Genomic DNA, 15239 nt, shown 5'->3' with positions numbered 1-15239 from the left:
CCAGGTCTTTTTTTTTTTTTTTTTTTTTTCCCCCCCCTTCTCTTTCCCTCCCTTCCCCTTCCCGCCCCCTTCCCTCCTCCTTTTCAGTTTTTTGAACGGGAAAGACGAAGCGACGGCCCCGCTGCCGCCCCCGGGCGCGTGAGTGGAGCCGGGCTCCCTTCCCCTCCCCCCGCGGCGCGTCACCGCCGCGCCCCGCCCCCGGCCTCGACCCCCGCCTCGGGCCGCGAGCACCCGGCGGACGCGGGCCCCGGCGGGAGGGTGCAGGCGGCCGGGGGGCGGCGCTGGGTGGCGGGAGGCTCTGGCAGGGGTGGATCTCGCCACCCTCGCCGGGAGACGCACGTGGATGGAGCAGCGCGCGCTGCTGCGCCTCGGCGGGGCCGGGTCACTGCCCGCCCGCTCCGCGCCTCTGGCACCCACCTCGGCGCGCCCAGGGTATGACCCGGCGTGGGAGGGGGCAAGTGCGCTGTTCCACGAATCAAGGTCAAGTTGGGAAACACGCCGGTGGAGGGCATAGGGCTCCTTTTAATATTGACGTGTCCTCTGGAGAAAGCATATGCTCTCCCAGTTGCCTTCATTTTCGGCTTTCCATTTTTTCCTGTCATAAATAATGCGTGACCGAGACCATCGAGTGTTTTTAAGATCTGGATGTGGCCAGAATGCCGTAGTATTGTCAGTTTAAGTGACTTTGGATTTTTTTTTTTTTGTCTTTAATTGTATAGTGATTTGAACAATGTCTTTTTTCCAGTAGGAGACAGGTAATGAGTTAATGCAGGATGTCAGCATCAAATATTGAAGTGGTCAAATTTCAGTGGTTGGTGCAGCCTTGAAAATGCCCACTCGGCCATGTGCTTGGAGTCTTCCTTCACACTGAGCAAGTTCAGTAGCATCCGCAGACTGCTAATTATAATTCATGCTAGGCCATGTAGAATTCTTATTCGACAAGCAGAGATAAAGAGCTGACATTTCACACTACCCCTTAGCAAGTTTTCTCTGCTTTGTAGAGCATTCTGTAACAATGAAACTCACCCTTGTCTAGATTAAGATAGCATATTAGCTTTTATATTATTAATATTATTAGTTTGTATGTTATGTATAATCATATATGTTTACTTGTATAGCCATTTAGTTTGACTATAAAAGTAGTAGACTTCAGTATACTCAGGCAAAAAGTTGGAAAATTAGGAACAGTAAATATTGGCTGATGCTGAGGACTGATTGTTTGCCAGATCTGTGCCACATAGTCTGCTTTATCTCATTTAAACTTCAGGGATAACTTTTTGTATAAGCATAGGTTGCTCAAAAATATTTGAATACATAAGTTTGATTGTGTCCAAATGTGGAATATGGTCATTAAAAACTTCATTTTCGCTTTTGTAAAATAAGGATGATGGCGATATAAAGTGACTCATAGAGTAAATTAGTGTATTTTTCAAGTTGGAAGCTGGCTTTGAAGATTTTGAAGATTCGTAGAACTGCAATTAGCTTTAGTTCCTTTACTTGGGTCTTGACAAGCTCCCAAGGTTCTGGATCTCCGTTATATAACATAGTCACCAGTGAACAGGCTTTACTATTGAAATGGAAAAAGGTAAATGTAGGGAAAAGGATTAATGGTCCCTTCTTAAACCCCCCTTTCCAAATTTTCTTTCTTTCTGAGTGACATTCCTAATCAACAAATGACATAAATGATTAATATGTCAGTACCAAAGTAAGGAAATAAACAATTGACGGGCTACTGCTTTGTTTAAGAGTACACAATTTCTTGAGCATATGAATGTTAAAGTATCTAAGTTGTAGGGGTTCTATTTAAAATTGCAGTTTGCCTTTAAATACCTATTGTGTAATCAGTTTGAAGTCCAGAGCTTTGACTTTGTGCATTAAGAAGTTAAGCATTTTATTGGATTTAATTAAGTGGTTTTGGCTCCTTTAATTATTTTTCTTATTTTTCATTTTAAAATTTATTTTTACTTTTTAATTTCTTTATTAGAGAAGTTGGTGTGGGTTTTCAGAACAATCATGCAAAATACAGGTATACACCACCCCACCACCAACACCTTACATTGGTTTGGAACTTTTGTTAGAGTTGATGATAGCACATTGTTATAATTGTACTATTTTTAAAATTCTTATTCTGTTACCATATACACTCTAACAAAATGTAATCAAATTTATTTTGACTATGCTTTTAAAGACAAAATTTAATGATTTGTGTAGGCATAACAGTTAAAATTAACACTGATATTCTGAGAATGATGATGCATTCTGTGAGAGCAGAAGCAATTGAGAAAAGCAAGAAGGATGAGGGAAGTGCTTGTGAGGTGTGTCTTATTTGTCATTAAATCATATTTGACTTGCCTGCTTCTAGTGGTTCTTTTCTGGGAAGAGGAAAAAATTGAGAATGCTCTGGCCAGTCAATGTTGGTGAGAGGTTTTTTTTTTACCTGAAGACATTCTCTTTGGGGAAGGGGTGAGTGCAGAGTTTTTATAAACTGAAAGATGTTGGGGGGAAAAAAAAGCACGTTTCCTTTTCGGGTTAATAATTTTGCCCATTGTGACTGATTCTTGCCACTACGTGAATCTTCAGGCACTTTCCCAGCTTTGATAATTGCGGGCAGCTACTAGTAAATGAAGTAAAAAAGTGAAAAATGGGGCAAATCACAATGGTATATAAGCAAAGCATTAATAAGCTTTCGTTCAGGCAAAATTTAGGAACCAGGCTTTCATTGGCCTCTGTTGCTAAAACCATCCCTATAATGTTGCCTACACATTTGTGAATCTCATGAATGTTGTTTGTGTTAGGAAATATGGAGAACCTTTTCAATGTGCTTTATAAACAATGGGGAAATTTCGGATACAATCCATGAAAAGTTACTCAAGTTTTCATGACAGCCATTTCTGTATGCTTATCATTGTTGCAAAACCATGTTGATCATAATAACAGCATTGGCTCCTGTCTGTCAGGCATTTAAGCGATTTTGTTTCCTTTGGTAAGAAGATGAGCCATTCTCATTCCTCATGTCAAGACCTGGCTCTCTTTAGGAGGCCTTGGAACTCCCCGAGGGCAGGAACCTTCCTGTCTTGCTTACTGCCATATCCCCAGGGCTTGGCCCCGAGCCTGGCATATGGAAGGTGCTCAGTAAATACCTGTAGAATAAGCAAATACACTGGAACTCTTCTTCCCTCTTCTTTCCATTCATGAAGATGCCACTTACCTCTAGGTCCAGGGCCGCTTGGTGTCTGTAGGTTACAGTGAGCTCTTTGAATGTTAGCTCTTTATGCCACACACTAATATTTCATCTTTTATGGCTTTTCATGACTACATAAGTGTTTCGTGTGTTTTGTTTCCCCTAAAATATAAGCTACTAGAGTCAGGGAATATATATTATTACAGTACTATTTTTGAAAACTTCTTTGGTATCCAGTACAATAATATGTAGAGTAAGTTTATATGTACCTATTTGATGAATATTAGGTACCATGGGAGAACATTAGAGGGATTCAAAATGTCGCCCCAGTCCTCAAGTAGGTAGTATTTTAGCTGGGCTCTGACTTTATAGTTGAACAGATATCTAAAGGTTGAGTCAACTTCATATGAAAAATCTCAGAGTAGCAGAAAAAGTTGCAATGACTCTGAGCTGCAGAAACATTGCTCCGTTTTACCAGATAGAAGAGGCTGATGATGAAGTGGGTGAGGGAACACTGTCTTTTGAGATGGCTAAAGACAAGGAGAGACTGAATTTTGAATCTCAAAGAAGAGCAAGGATTATAACTCTGTGGATGTTGAATGCTAGGACAATGATTCACCAGGACATAGGATAATGAGTGTATAAGATACTAATTTAGTACCTATAAACTTATGCCAGACAAAATAATACTGAACAATAGTAGATATCTTACTGTCTTTCTTTTTAAAACACTTAGTGGGATTTAAAACCATAGTGGTAGTAATTTTCCAGAATGTGGATACTGAAGGTATCCCGTGCAGTTCTGCCCATTTGCTTGTCACTATTTGGAATCCTGAGCAATAAAGAACACTGTTGGGGACGAGGAATCTTCTTCAAACCAAGTAATATTTCCTTGGTGGGAAAAAAGTATAATATTATGCCATTATTTGGTGACAAACCTGGAATAAACTCATTTTGAAGTCATGTGGGACTAGATTAGATTAGGATCTGCAAACAAATCACAACCAGATGAAGAAAAATGGTATTCTCTGAAAGCCCAATTGTGTATCCCTTTTGTTGGGAGCTGACAATATTACTTGGGGTGCAACGGGCATCAACAGAGTTGCTGAATCTAAATGACTCTACAGATAAGGGATTGTAGACATCGCCCCATCTGCTGTCTGAAAATCAGGAGGAAGTGCCCTTTGAATGAAGCATGAACCACAAACCTGGTTAGCGGCCAGGGAGGACTCACACTTTGCAGGTACAGTATTCTGTATTACAGATCATTACTACTGGGCAAGAGGTCATGCAAGTGATCGCTAGGGTAGCTGTGCAATTTGATTCAGTGAGGAAATGACAGTTTAACATCAGCACATATTTTGGGATGACCTGTCATAAAAGCAACTTTAATTATGAATGTTGTGCTATAGCTTGAGTTCTATTTGACTATCTAAGGAGAATAATATAGAAATTTTGAGTTAAAACAATGTGTATTGAAATGTTTATTCAGTTAGCATATTAGCTTTAATCTTAATTTTAGGCTGTTCCCTTTCATGTGGGTTCATAGGGAAAGAGATGCGAAAAGAGATCTCATTTATTTGAAGCCCACTGAGCTAGGATAATTTAATAAAAATCTCCGCTGCCCTGTTTAATGAATTTTACGGTTGTAGAGCAGGACCCTGACTGTGATCTAGTGTGGTGGCTTTTACCTGGAGTGCACATCAGAACGGGTTTATTAACGTAACAGATTAGTCTAGGCCCAACCCCAGAGATTCTGAGTCATTAGAGCTGGCGTCTCAGTAGGCCTGGGCGCCTGTATTTTAAACATCCTCAAGTGATTCTGGTGCCAGCCTCCCCTGAAAGAAGAACCACTCCTGTATTTTATAGATGAGAAAATTGGGGCAAAGTGAACTGACTTACCTGGAGCCATAAGTCAATGGTACCAAGGTTTTATCACCAGATAATACGTAATTTCAGGACTTTATGACTGGAAGAAATCTTCCAGAACGTCAGTTCAACCTCATTTTACAGCTGAATGCTTGTTCCTACCATTTCCAAGTAAGACATGAATGCAGAGAAATAGTGTTTTCTCAAAGTTATTTACTGCCCTGGCTGTAGCTACAAAGTCAGTCACCAGAATTTCTTTATACTTTTATTTTATTTTAAAATTATTACTAATTTCAGGAACTGTTAATTACTTTCAGTATTTTTATTGTATACTTTTAAATTTATTAGTGCATTTAAAGCCAAAGTGAAAGATTAAAAAATTTTTATTTGAATTATTTATTTTTCAATCTTAGCTAAAATGTAATACTGTATATTTGTACTTCATTATTGGTTGTTTTTCTTTGTTTTTTGTTTTAATCTGGTTGATTTTAACTTAAAAAAATTTTTTTTTAGGCACCTTACCTTGGAAACAACACAATTTGGCTTCCACATCATCTTTGCTATGGGGAATAGTCTAGTTTCAGCATGTCCTCATTAGCGACCAAAAGGCCAGGTTTGCTCCTTCGAGAAGTCTCCTAAAGTCTATGGAGCAGCAGCCATTTCCAGAAGTAAATAATAATGTGTCAGAGATGCCTATGAATGGATTATATGGCCTAGTGACTTATTAAGATCTTCATGGAAAAATGGCTTAAAAAAAAAAAAAGCTGAAGAAACAACTCCAATGCTCTTTTGGATTTTTGAGCCGCTGGAGAGAAGATAGTTCTGAAAATATGACTGACAAGATATTAACAAAATTCTTTATACGTTTTCTTGCATTACCTTTGTTGACCCATCCACTGTTGTATATAATGTTTGAGTTGTCTTCCTCTAGTGCAACAACAGGTGATCTACAACTTTTACTCTGTATGACTAGAAAGCTATTTGATACCAGAAAATAAGAGGAAAAATAGCACAAATTCATTGTGATGTTGGCCTTCCGAAATGGACTTTCACTGAATAATTACTAAAATGTCGAGTGTTGAACTCTTTTTCATAAAAGCCACTTGTTCACATTCATTGCAACTTTAGTTCTGCCTTTATCTACTCCCAGCTTTCATATATGCCTTCTTTTTTTTTTTCAACAGTGTTTTGGCACTGAAGCTTTAATTACCATATTTTTTCCAGTTTAAAAATAAGAATTTTATCTTTACAAATAGACATTTGGTATGGACTATCCTGTTTTTCTTTTTTTTTTCCTGGGATCAAGAATAGAATAATTTCCATTCTTTTTCAGGCTTGTTTTTTGTTCCTATTTTTATGTTCTTGTTCAGGACTTTGTTGCTCTCATTTTGTTGAAAGAAATGAAGGATGGCCTCTATGTTTTGTTCATTTATCTGAGCGACCAGAATAATGTGGGTAGTAGAAATTTTCGGAAAATTTACAAAATCTTTTAACTGTTGTTTTAAACCACTATCAAACTTTTTTCCAGTGCTTAGAAATAGGAATCTAGATGTAAATGTTACCTTCTTACCCCGCTCTTTCCGTCTTGGGGGAAGGCAATAAGAAGCAGGGACTTGTATAAATGATGGTAAGCACCAAGGAACAGAGAGAAAGATTTTATAATTAGCAAATGAAACTAGTCAGACATTAAGCAATCTATAAGATGTGTGTACACTTTTTCAGTATGAAATTAGTTTGTGGATTAGAGAATTAACTGACCTAAGTACATTTTACAGTTGTTAACTCTTCTTATTTTATGACTAAGTCAGTTGAGCTCATCAGTGATTTTCTCCTCTATAAATTGAAAAGAGCTTTTGCCCTTAAAAATCAAATTTTACCCAACAGAGAGAAATATAGGCCAAAAAAACCGAAAAACCAAAAAACCCAAACAAAGATTAGATTTTAAACAAAGTAAAATTCCATAAAGCATTTGTTTTTTAATATTTCCTTCCCCAGTAGGCCTGTTTTACCTCATTCCCTTTAGCCCCTCCTTTTTATCTTATTTACCTAGTTCCTAGTTCCGTTTTTACCTTCCTTCTCATCTGTCCAGAATTTCTTGTTTGGTTTCTTTGTATTTTGCCTACTCTCTGCCTCCACGATTCAGCCTCCCATTTAAAATGCTTTCTCTTTACAGTCTATTTACTTGGATGTGTCTGCTTCCTAGTTATTACCTCCAGTCTTCTGCTAAAGCTATCCCTTGTCACTCTGCTCCTGTCATCTCTCATTCCAGCCTATTCTACCTGTCACCTCCTGTCCACTTTCATTCCCCTCTTATCTACTGTCAGTGGCATTCCTTTCTCTTTTACCACCTCAGGCTACTTCTTTCCCTATAGCTCACCAATCTGTCATGGGTTTCATACAGTTGTGATTCTTTCTCACATCTAAATTTATGTTGTTTTCCTCCTGTACTTTTTAGTCACTGTGCATTTACTCCTTGAGCTCTTTTTTCCATTTTCCTTGTCTCTGGGTGGTAGGTATTAATAGATGGAGTTGCTGTCGGTATTTGCATAGAACATAGATCCTAGCTGTGTGTTCCCTCGGTAGCCAGGACAAATCAATTATTATTAACTTTTCTTGGAACGTCGATCTTCCTGTGTTTTCTGCTTCTAAGAAATAGATTGGTGTTCTAGAAGATGAATATTACTTTAAATAGAATCAAGATTGTCATATGATACTCTCTTTTTAACTCTTTATTCAGGAACAGTAAATAAGTTAGTGGCATTTGAATTTACTCTCTTGTGAAAGATTAAAGGAGACATCCAGAGCAGGTGTTTGCGGGAGGCGGGGGAGGGTAGGAAATGTAAGTACTAGAAAAGAATGCAGTCCATTTCTAGAAAAAAAATTGAAACCACATGTGCTAACATTTATTAGATATCCCTAAAAGGATAAAAAGTATCAGTAATTCTATTATCTAGTTTTAGTTTTAGGTCATCTGTTTCTAGAATTTTCATTGACGTTCCAAAACATTTGTTTACCAAAACAAATTAATCTTTCAAATATACATCTGAGAGACTTGGTGTCTGCTCAAATATTAACCTGTATCATTTTGTAATTACATTGTAGTATTTTCAAAAGGTCCCTGTTAGTTTCTTGTGTTGGAAATTATATAAATTGTATGGTCTTGCACTTTCTGGACTCTGCAGTTGTTTTGTAATGGAAAGATAGCTTTTTGGCAGAACCTTTTTATTTCATGCTGTTGATGATTTACATTGTCCTGTATCTTTCTGTTTGTCTTGTATATTCTGTGAATGTGGTACTACCTTGTAATTTAGTTTTCTATAGTGATATCAGTTGCTGGAGGTAGGCTGATATGTGTGCAGATGCAGACTTTTTTAAACTTAGAACAAAACAAGTAAAGCAAGCCTATATACCACATGTCTTGGCGTTAAATAAGATTTTAAGAACAGTCCTACAAATGGAATTGGTCATTGCTGAATATTCTTTCTGCCTGAGCCTTCCCTGATTGTCATGGTAGTTGTTGGGTGTGTTGGCGGTAAAGGAATGGCTAATGGACCAGTAATGGTACTGTAATATTCACCCAAGAGCACTTAGTAAAAGTGGCAGCAAAGCCACAGTCAAGCTATTCACAAGGAATTTCTATAGATTAAGTACTGGCCCCTGTTCTGGGTATCAGTCCATCCTCTCCAGAAGCTCATAGTTGTATGAAGGATATTGATGAGTCAATGATTGCAATGTAGTGTGACGATTGCTAAAACATGCACATATATCAGGTATTACACAAACAGATGAGGACAAAAAACTAAAAAAAAGCCAAGTCTACATATATAAATTCTGACTATGAAGTAAGAATCTCTGTTCATCCTATATAAATTAGGCCAGTTACTTAAAACCACTCAGCCTCAGCTCAGCTGTGAAATGGTGCTCTATTTTGTAGTGAAATGGGTATCCATCTTATAGTAGCAAGATGCAGATAAAATGAGATGACATATCTGAGATGCCATTATGGTTCCTTGTCCAATTATTGTTTAGAATTTGGAGAACAAACTAACAGTAGAGAACATAATATAGGGAAAAAGATTGCTTTTGGGGAGTTACACACTTATTACAGAGATATTGCTGTTGCTAAAAATGCTTGGAATTCCCATTTTAAATTTGCCTTCTAATTGTGTAAAAAAAATCTTATTGCCTTATAGACGATCCTCTTTTTCAACCACAAAATTTACTTAGCTTGGTCTGTTTGCCAGATATATTTCTCAAAGACCTTTGTCTCCATAAATCAAATCAGGTCTCAAAGAATTTAACATTTGCTACAATTGAACACATTTGACAACAATGTGCCACAGGCTTGTGAAATCTGTTCAGTAGGTAGAATGTCAACTTTGACCTGGGTCTCTGTAATGAAAGTTGGAGTACAATTTATTACATGCAGAAATATTGGAGTATGTTTTAAAATCAGCCTTTGAATAGTCATAAGTCCAAAACTGGATTATATAGACCAACCTGCATATAGTTACTGGATTATGTGTGTGTTTTTGAGAGTTGAGCAAAGTTAACTTTCCCGTTTTAAGATGTTGGTTAAATTAACTTCCTTTAACAGAACCAAACTGAACTGTAGAAGAAATTGGCACAATAATTCATTATTTTGTTTATGGTTAATTGATTTCTCCCTAAGTTAGCAGGTCTTTAAAATATGGGTCTTTGACCTAGACCTTATGATAAATAGGTAAATTGCTGGTGTCGTTCTCTGGCTATGTTATTACTAGTTCACTAATTCATTTCATGATCACACTTGTCTATTAAATATTAAATTGTAATTTTTTGTATTATAAGGGTTGTAATTGGAATAATTTTAAAATATCAGTTGTAATTGGAGTTATTTAAAGGTAGAGCTACCAGCCCAAGAATTTGGTAAAGACCATCATATTTTTCTTGTCTAATGATTAAAAAATGTTTTCATTGTTTATAATCAAGAGGCTTAAATAATTGTATTTTGTGGCTGGTGTTAATTTGCATTGATGTTACACTCATACATAATGAGACTGTATCCTCATAGAAAGTGAAACCTGATGTGTTAATATTCCAAAGCTTAGTTTAAGTTGGTTATTATTAGAAAAGTGGCTTACATATGTTTTCTATAGAAGATTTTCATTAGTACTATGAGCATGTTAACAAACAATGTGGTTAATTGTCATAATGAATATCTAGTTGGCGGAGATGTTTGGGAAATTGCTAGAGATATTGTAGAAGGAGCTGAGGTACTGGTTTTGTCTTTCATGGCTTCCCTGTTATATTTTTTGAGAAATGAAATTTTTCCTGATAGTGTTTTATTTCTTTGATTTTTATTAATATTATTGATAACAATAACTTGCCGTTATGGAGTCTTAATAAGGCTAGGCTCTTGACATACATTAACTCATTGCTATTACTCATACAATTTTCTAATAAAATTTGATGTTAAAAATATTTTATATAGTATATATTTTTATATAGTACAGAATGTTTGCTTTGGCACATGAGTGAGTGAGAGCATGTATATATGTATGTATGCATGTTGATGTATTAATATCAGGGCAGTTCTGCAGATCAGTAGGTTTGTTGTATTACATTTTCTCCTTTTTAAAAATGAGGAAATGGAGGCAGGTTGTAGAACAGCCTAACATCACAGAGATAGCAAATGATGAAACCAGGATTTTAATTTAGGTCTGATTAAATTCTGTATGTTTAACCACTTTTCTAAAGTAACTTTTTAACAATAAATATTTCCCCTTGAAAAACCAAAATTGAGCTGTTCTATAAGTGCATGTTACTTTGAGCTAACCAGAACAATCCTGTGTTATTCATCTAATTTTTTTTTCCCAAATGTGAAATAGTGGGGCTCAAGGTAAAAAGTAATCAATGCTTGGTGGAAAAAAAACTCAGGTAATACAGTAAGGTGTAAAGAAGAGAGAGGTGAAAATCACCAGGAGTCTGTCACTCAGGGGTTAACAGATTGCTGTAGTCGTCCAGACTTTTGGATATAGAAATGCATATACATATAATTTTAAGGCAAAAATAGGTTCATAACAAGCATGTTGTTTATAACCATTTTTTCACTTATATCTTGCTCATCATTCCACATCATTATGTTTGTATCTTCATTTTATAATTCATTTTCTTCATTTAAAAAAAACTTTATTTTAGAACAATTTTAAAGTTACAGAAAAATTGCAGAGTTCTCTTATAACCTGCCACCAGTTCCTCCTATTGTTAACATCTTACATTATAATGTATGATACATTTGTTACAATTAATGAACCAGTATTGACATTTTTATTAACTAAAGTCCATACTTCATTCAGGTTTCTGTAGTTTTTAACCTAATGTCCTTTTTTCTGTTTCAGGATCCCATGTAAATACCATACTACATTCGGTAGTCATGTTTCTTTTAGGCTCCTCTTGGCCGTGACGGCTTCTCAAACTCTCTTGCTTTTGATGACCTTGACAGTTTTGAGGAGTACTGATCAGATATTTTGTAGAATGTCCCTTAACTGGGATTTAGCTGCTGTTTTTCTCATGGTTAGACTGGGATTAGGTGTTTGGGGGAGAAAGACGACAGAGGTAAAAACCCGTTTTCGTCACGGGGGGTGTTGATGCTGACCTTCATCGCCTGGCCGAGGCAGTTGCTCGTAGGGTTTCTCCACTGTAAAGTTACTCTTTCTTCCCCCTTTCCATTCTGTACTCTTGGGAAAGAAGGCACTGTGTGTAGCACACATGCACGGAGTGGGAGTATGCTCCTCCTCTTTGAGGGCAGCGGAGTATCTGCATCAGTTATTTGGAGTTCTTTGGCAAGGGAGATTGATCTGTTTCCCCATTTATTTACTTATTTATTCAGTCATTTATTTCATATAGACTCGTGGATGTGTATTTTATACTTTGGGCTGTCATCTAAGGCTGCTTTCTCATTGGGTGCTCACATCGTTCCTCCTTTGTGTGTCCTCTGGGAGCTGTTTCTGTTAGCTCCGGTGACCCTTTGCTGTACCTGCAGCATGGTGGACTGAGAGTTTTGTGGGTTTTTTGTTGTGTTGTGCTTTTTGTTTTTTGTGGTTTTTTTTCTTTTTTTTTTTAATATTTATTTATTATTATTATTTTTAATTACATTAAAAAATATATATGAGGTCCCATTCAACCCCACCGCCCCCGCCCCCCACTCCCCCCACAGCAACACTCTCTCCCATCATCGTGATACATCCATTGCACCTGGTAAGTTCATCTCTGAGCATCACTGCACCCCATAGTCAATGGTCCACATCATAGCCCAGATGTTTTTTGTGTTTTTTAAAATTTTTAATTAATTAAAACAAATTTTTTTAAAGAAGCTTTAGATTCCATAAGTGTTACATTAAAAGTATAGGGGAGTCTCACATTCCCACCCCCTTCCCCTCTCACACTTTCCCACATCAACAGCATCCTTCATTAGTGTGGTGCATTTGTTACAATTGATGAACACATATTGAAGCATTGCTACTAACTGTGGACTATAGTTACATATTACTCTGCCCCACACAATTTTATAGGTTATGACAAAATGTGTAATGGCCTGTATTCATCATTGCAGTGTCATGCAGGACAATTCTAATGCCCTGAAAATGCCCCATGTTACACCTGTTCTTCCCTCTGTCTCCCCTCAAAATCTCTGGTGATCACTGTCTTTATATCAATGATAGAAGTTCTTCTATTTCTAGAATAATAATGTCTATAATAAAATAATAAGTCTACTCTAGTCCATTGTTTATTCCCCAATCTTGAGGATTTGGGGATGATGATGCCCACTCTTATTTCTAACTGAGACGGGGCTTAGATCCCATGAGGCAGATGGATGGAACTGTCTTGCTTACAGTTGCAGACACTCTCTGTTCCTTGGCATGGACATTGTTGTTGTCCACCATCATCTCCTTGTTAATTGTCCTGGGTGTCCAGCGCATGAACTGGAGAGTAGGTGTTGCAACTTCGCTGAGATGTAGGGCTCAGTCGATGTATGAACAGACCAAAGATTTATGTCTCTGAGACAAATATTCAAGACATATACTGCTAATTATAGGTTCAAATAAAAGGGACAGAAGATCCACATATAGGAAAACTATGAATGAGTCTGACTCTGTTACACTAGGGAGCATAAATTCCAAAGGAAGGCCCACTGACAAGAGTGCTGAATTCCTGAGCTTGTCTGCCCTGCTTGTAGTGTCTAAATGTCTCAGGAGCTCTGCTGTTTAAAGCGCTGTTCACTGTGGCAGTCAATGAGATCCTGCTGAGACATGCGTAAGTGTAACCTCTGAAATAACCTCCCGACTCACTTTGAAATCTCTTAGCCATAAAAACTCATTTGTAATTAATATTTCCCTCTTTTGGTCAAGGTGTTTTTCCAGGTGCATTGCTAGTTGGTGATTGGTAAAAATCCCTTGATGCTAGCCAAACTCAGCTTATAAACACACCACCTTCCTCCCTTCCCCCCACCCCCAAGGCGTGGAACATGAGTCCCAGGGACGAGCCTCCCTGGCACTGAGGGATTGTTACCAAGTTTCGTTCAAAAAAAATAGATGCGTGGTAATCCATTGCAAAGATGTTCCATAATTCATTTTAAAAGTTCTCTATAGTTGATTATTTAGGAATCAGATTTTTCATTGTTTTGAATAATACTGTGATGAGCAATCTTCAAAAGACACAAAATTAGGGTCTGCTGATTTATTCCAAATATATTGCTGTATTAAAGGGACTGCCCATTTTAAGTTTCACATGGTAGGTGAGTTTTTCTTAAAGATATGTATCTTAAGCAGATTTCTGACAAGTGAGCATTTTCACTTTACCTATAAAAAATAGTGGTGTCTTTGTTACCATAGTTGTCTGCCTTCCATTTTCTTGTTTCTTATGATCAAGGCTCATGACAGGTGTGGCATCTCAATATAGAATTAGTTACTATAGAGAATTAACAGGAGATGAAGTTAAATTCAGTTTGGAGAGAAAAATAGCATTCTTGAAGAGTAAAAAAAAAAAATTAGAGCAGGAAGCATCAAGTTCTATCCTTGTATTTTAGAAATAGGAAACAGTAATTGTCAGCTCAGGTAACTTGCCTAGGATTACCTGGATTTCTACATAAATCCCAGAATTCCTTGTTATTTTTTATGTTGGAAAATGAAGACAAAATAGTGTAATTCTTATATCCTTATCACCCAGTTTTATGTAACAATTGATGGCCAATTTTTTTTTTTAAAGATTTATTTTTTATTTATTTCTCTCTCCCCCCCCCCCCCAGTTGTCCCCTCTCTGTGTCCATTCGCTGTGTGTTCTTCTGGTACCGCTTCCATCCTTATCAAGGGCACTGGGAATCTGTGTTTCTTTTTGTTGTGTCATCTTGTGTCAGCTCTCCATGTGTGCAGCACCATTCCTGGGCAGGCTGCACTTTCTTTCGTGCTGGGCGGCTCTCCTTACGGGGCATACTCCTTGCGTGAGGGGCTTCCCTACATGGGGGTAGGGGGACGGGATAGGACACTCCTGCATGGCACGGCGCTCCTTGCGTGCATCAGCACTGCGCGTGGGCCAGCTCCACACGGGTCAAGGAGGCCTGGGGTTCGAACTTTGGACCTCCCATGTGGTAGGCGGACGCCCTAACCACTGGGCCAAGTCCACTTCTCCACAGCCAATTTTTATTCCCAACCATTCCCCCGTCCTCCACCATACTATTTTGAAGCAAATCCCAGACATTAAATAATTTCGTCTGTAAATATTCTGATATACTCTAAAAGATAAAAAACTCTTTTAATAAACATAACCACAATACCATTATCACACCTAAAAAAATATTTCTTTTAAGGGATATTTAATTATCAAAACTTCCAAAGACTTTATTCACCATGGATTAAATCTGGCATTAATGAAAATGCAGGTCCTTGGTATAATCCTCTAGAGATTATAGTGAGATTCTAATGTACACCTGTCCACCAGACAAAATGGCCTGGATTATGGCTTTTTAAAAATCCAATGTATGAGGATCTTACCTGGAAAAAATAAATTAATCCCTCTTGTAGTTTCTTCAGAGGCAGAGACGTTTATGAAGATGGTAAGACAGATAATGTCTTAAACTATATATATACTTTTTCTTTCTTCTTAAATCTTTACTTTATCTATGCATGAGGGAGAAATTCCAAGGACATATGAC

At 37.4% G+C, this 15239-nt stretch overlaps 1 protein-coding gene across 3 annotated transcripts in view; it reads left to right on the top strand.

Moving 5' to 3' along the window:
* Positions 1-7: 7 nt before the first annotated feature.
* Positions 8-15239, top strand: part of SLC20A2 (solute carrier family 20 member 2) — a 138504-nt gene continuing 123272 nt past the window's right edge. For 2 of the 3 annotated variants that reach the window (XM_058290117.2, XM_058290123.2), the window contains exon 1: positions 8-138. The gene's annotated coding sequence lies outside the window, so the exon portion shown is untranslated. Of the gene's footprint in view, positions 139-4308; positions 4425-5563; positions 5993-15239 lie in introns of all 3 variants that reach the window. The other variant, XM_004481703.4, reaches the window with a different exon arrangement.

Source organism: Dasypus novemcinctus, chromosome 29 (genome assembly GCF_030445035.2).
Source record: "Dasypus novemcinctus isolate mDasNov1 chromosome 29, mDasNov1.1.hap2, whole genome shotgun sequence".
NCBI lineage: Eukaryota > Metazoa > Chordata > Mammalia > Cingulata > Dasypodidae > Dasypus > Dasypus novemcinctus.
The sequence above is the reverse complement of the archived record's forward strand: the minus strand, read 5'-3'. Positions and strand labels throughout refer to the sequence as shown.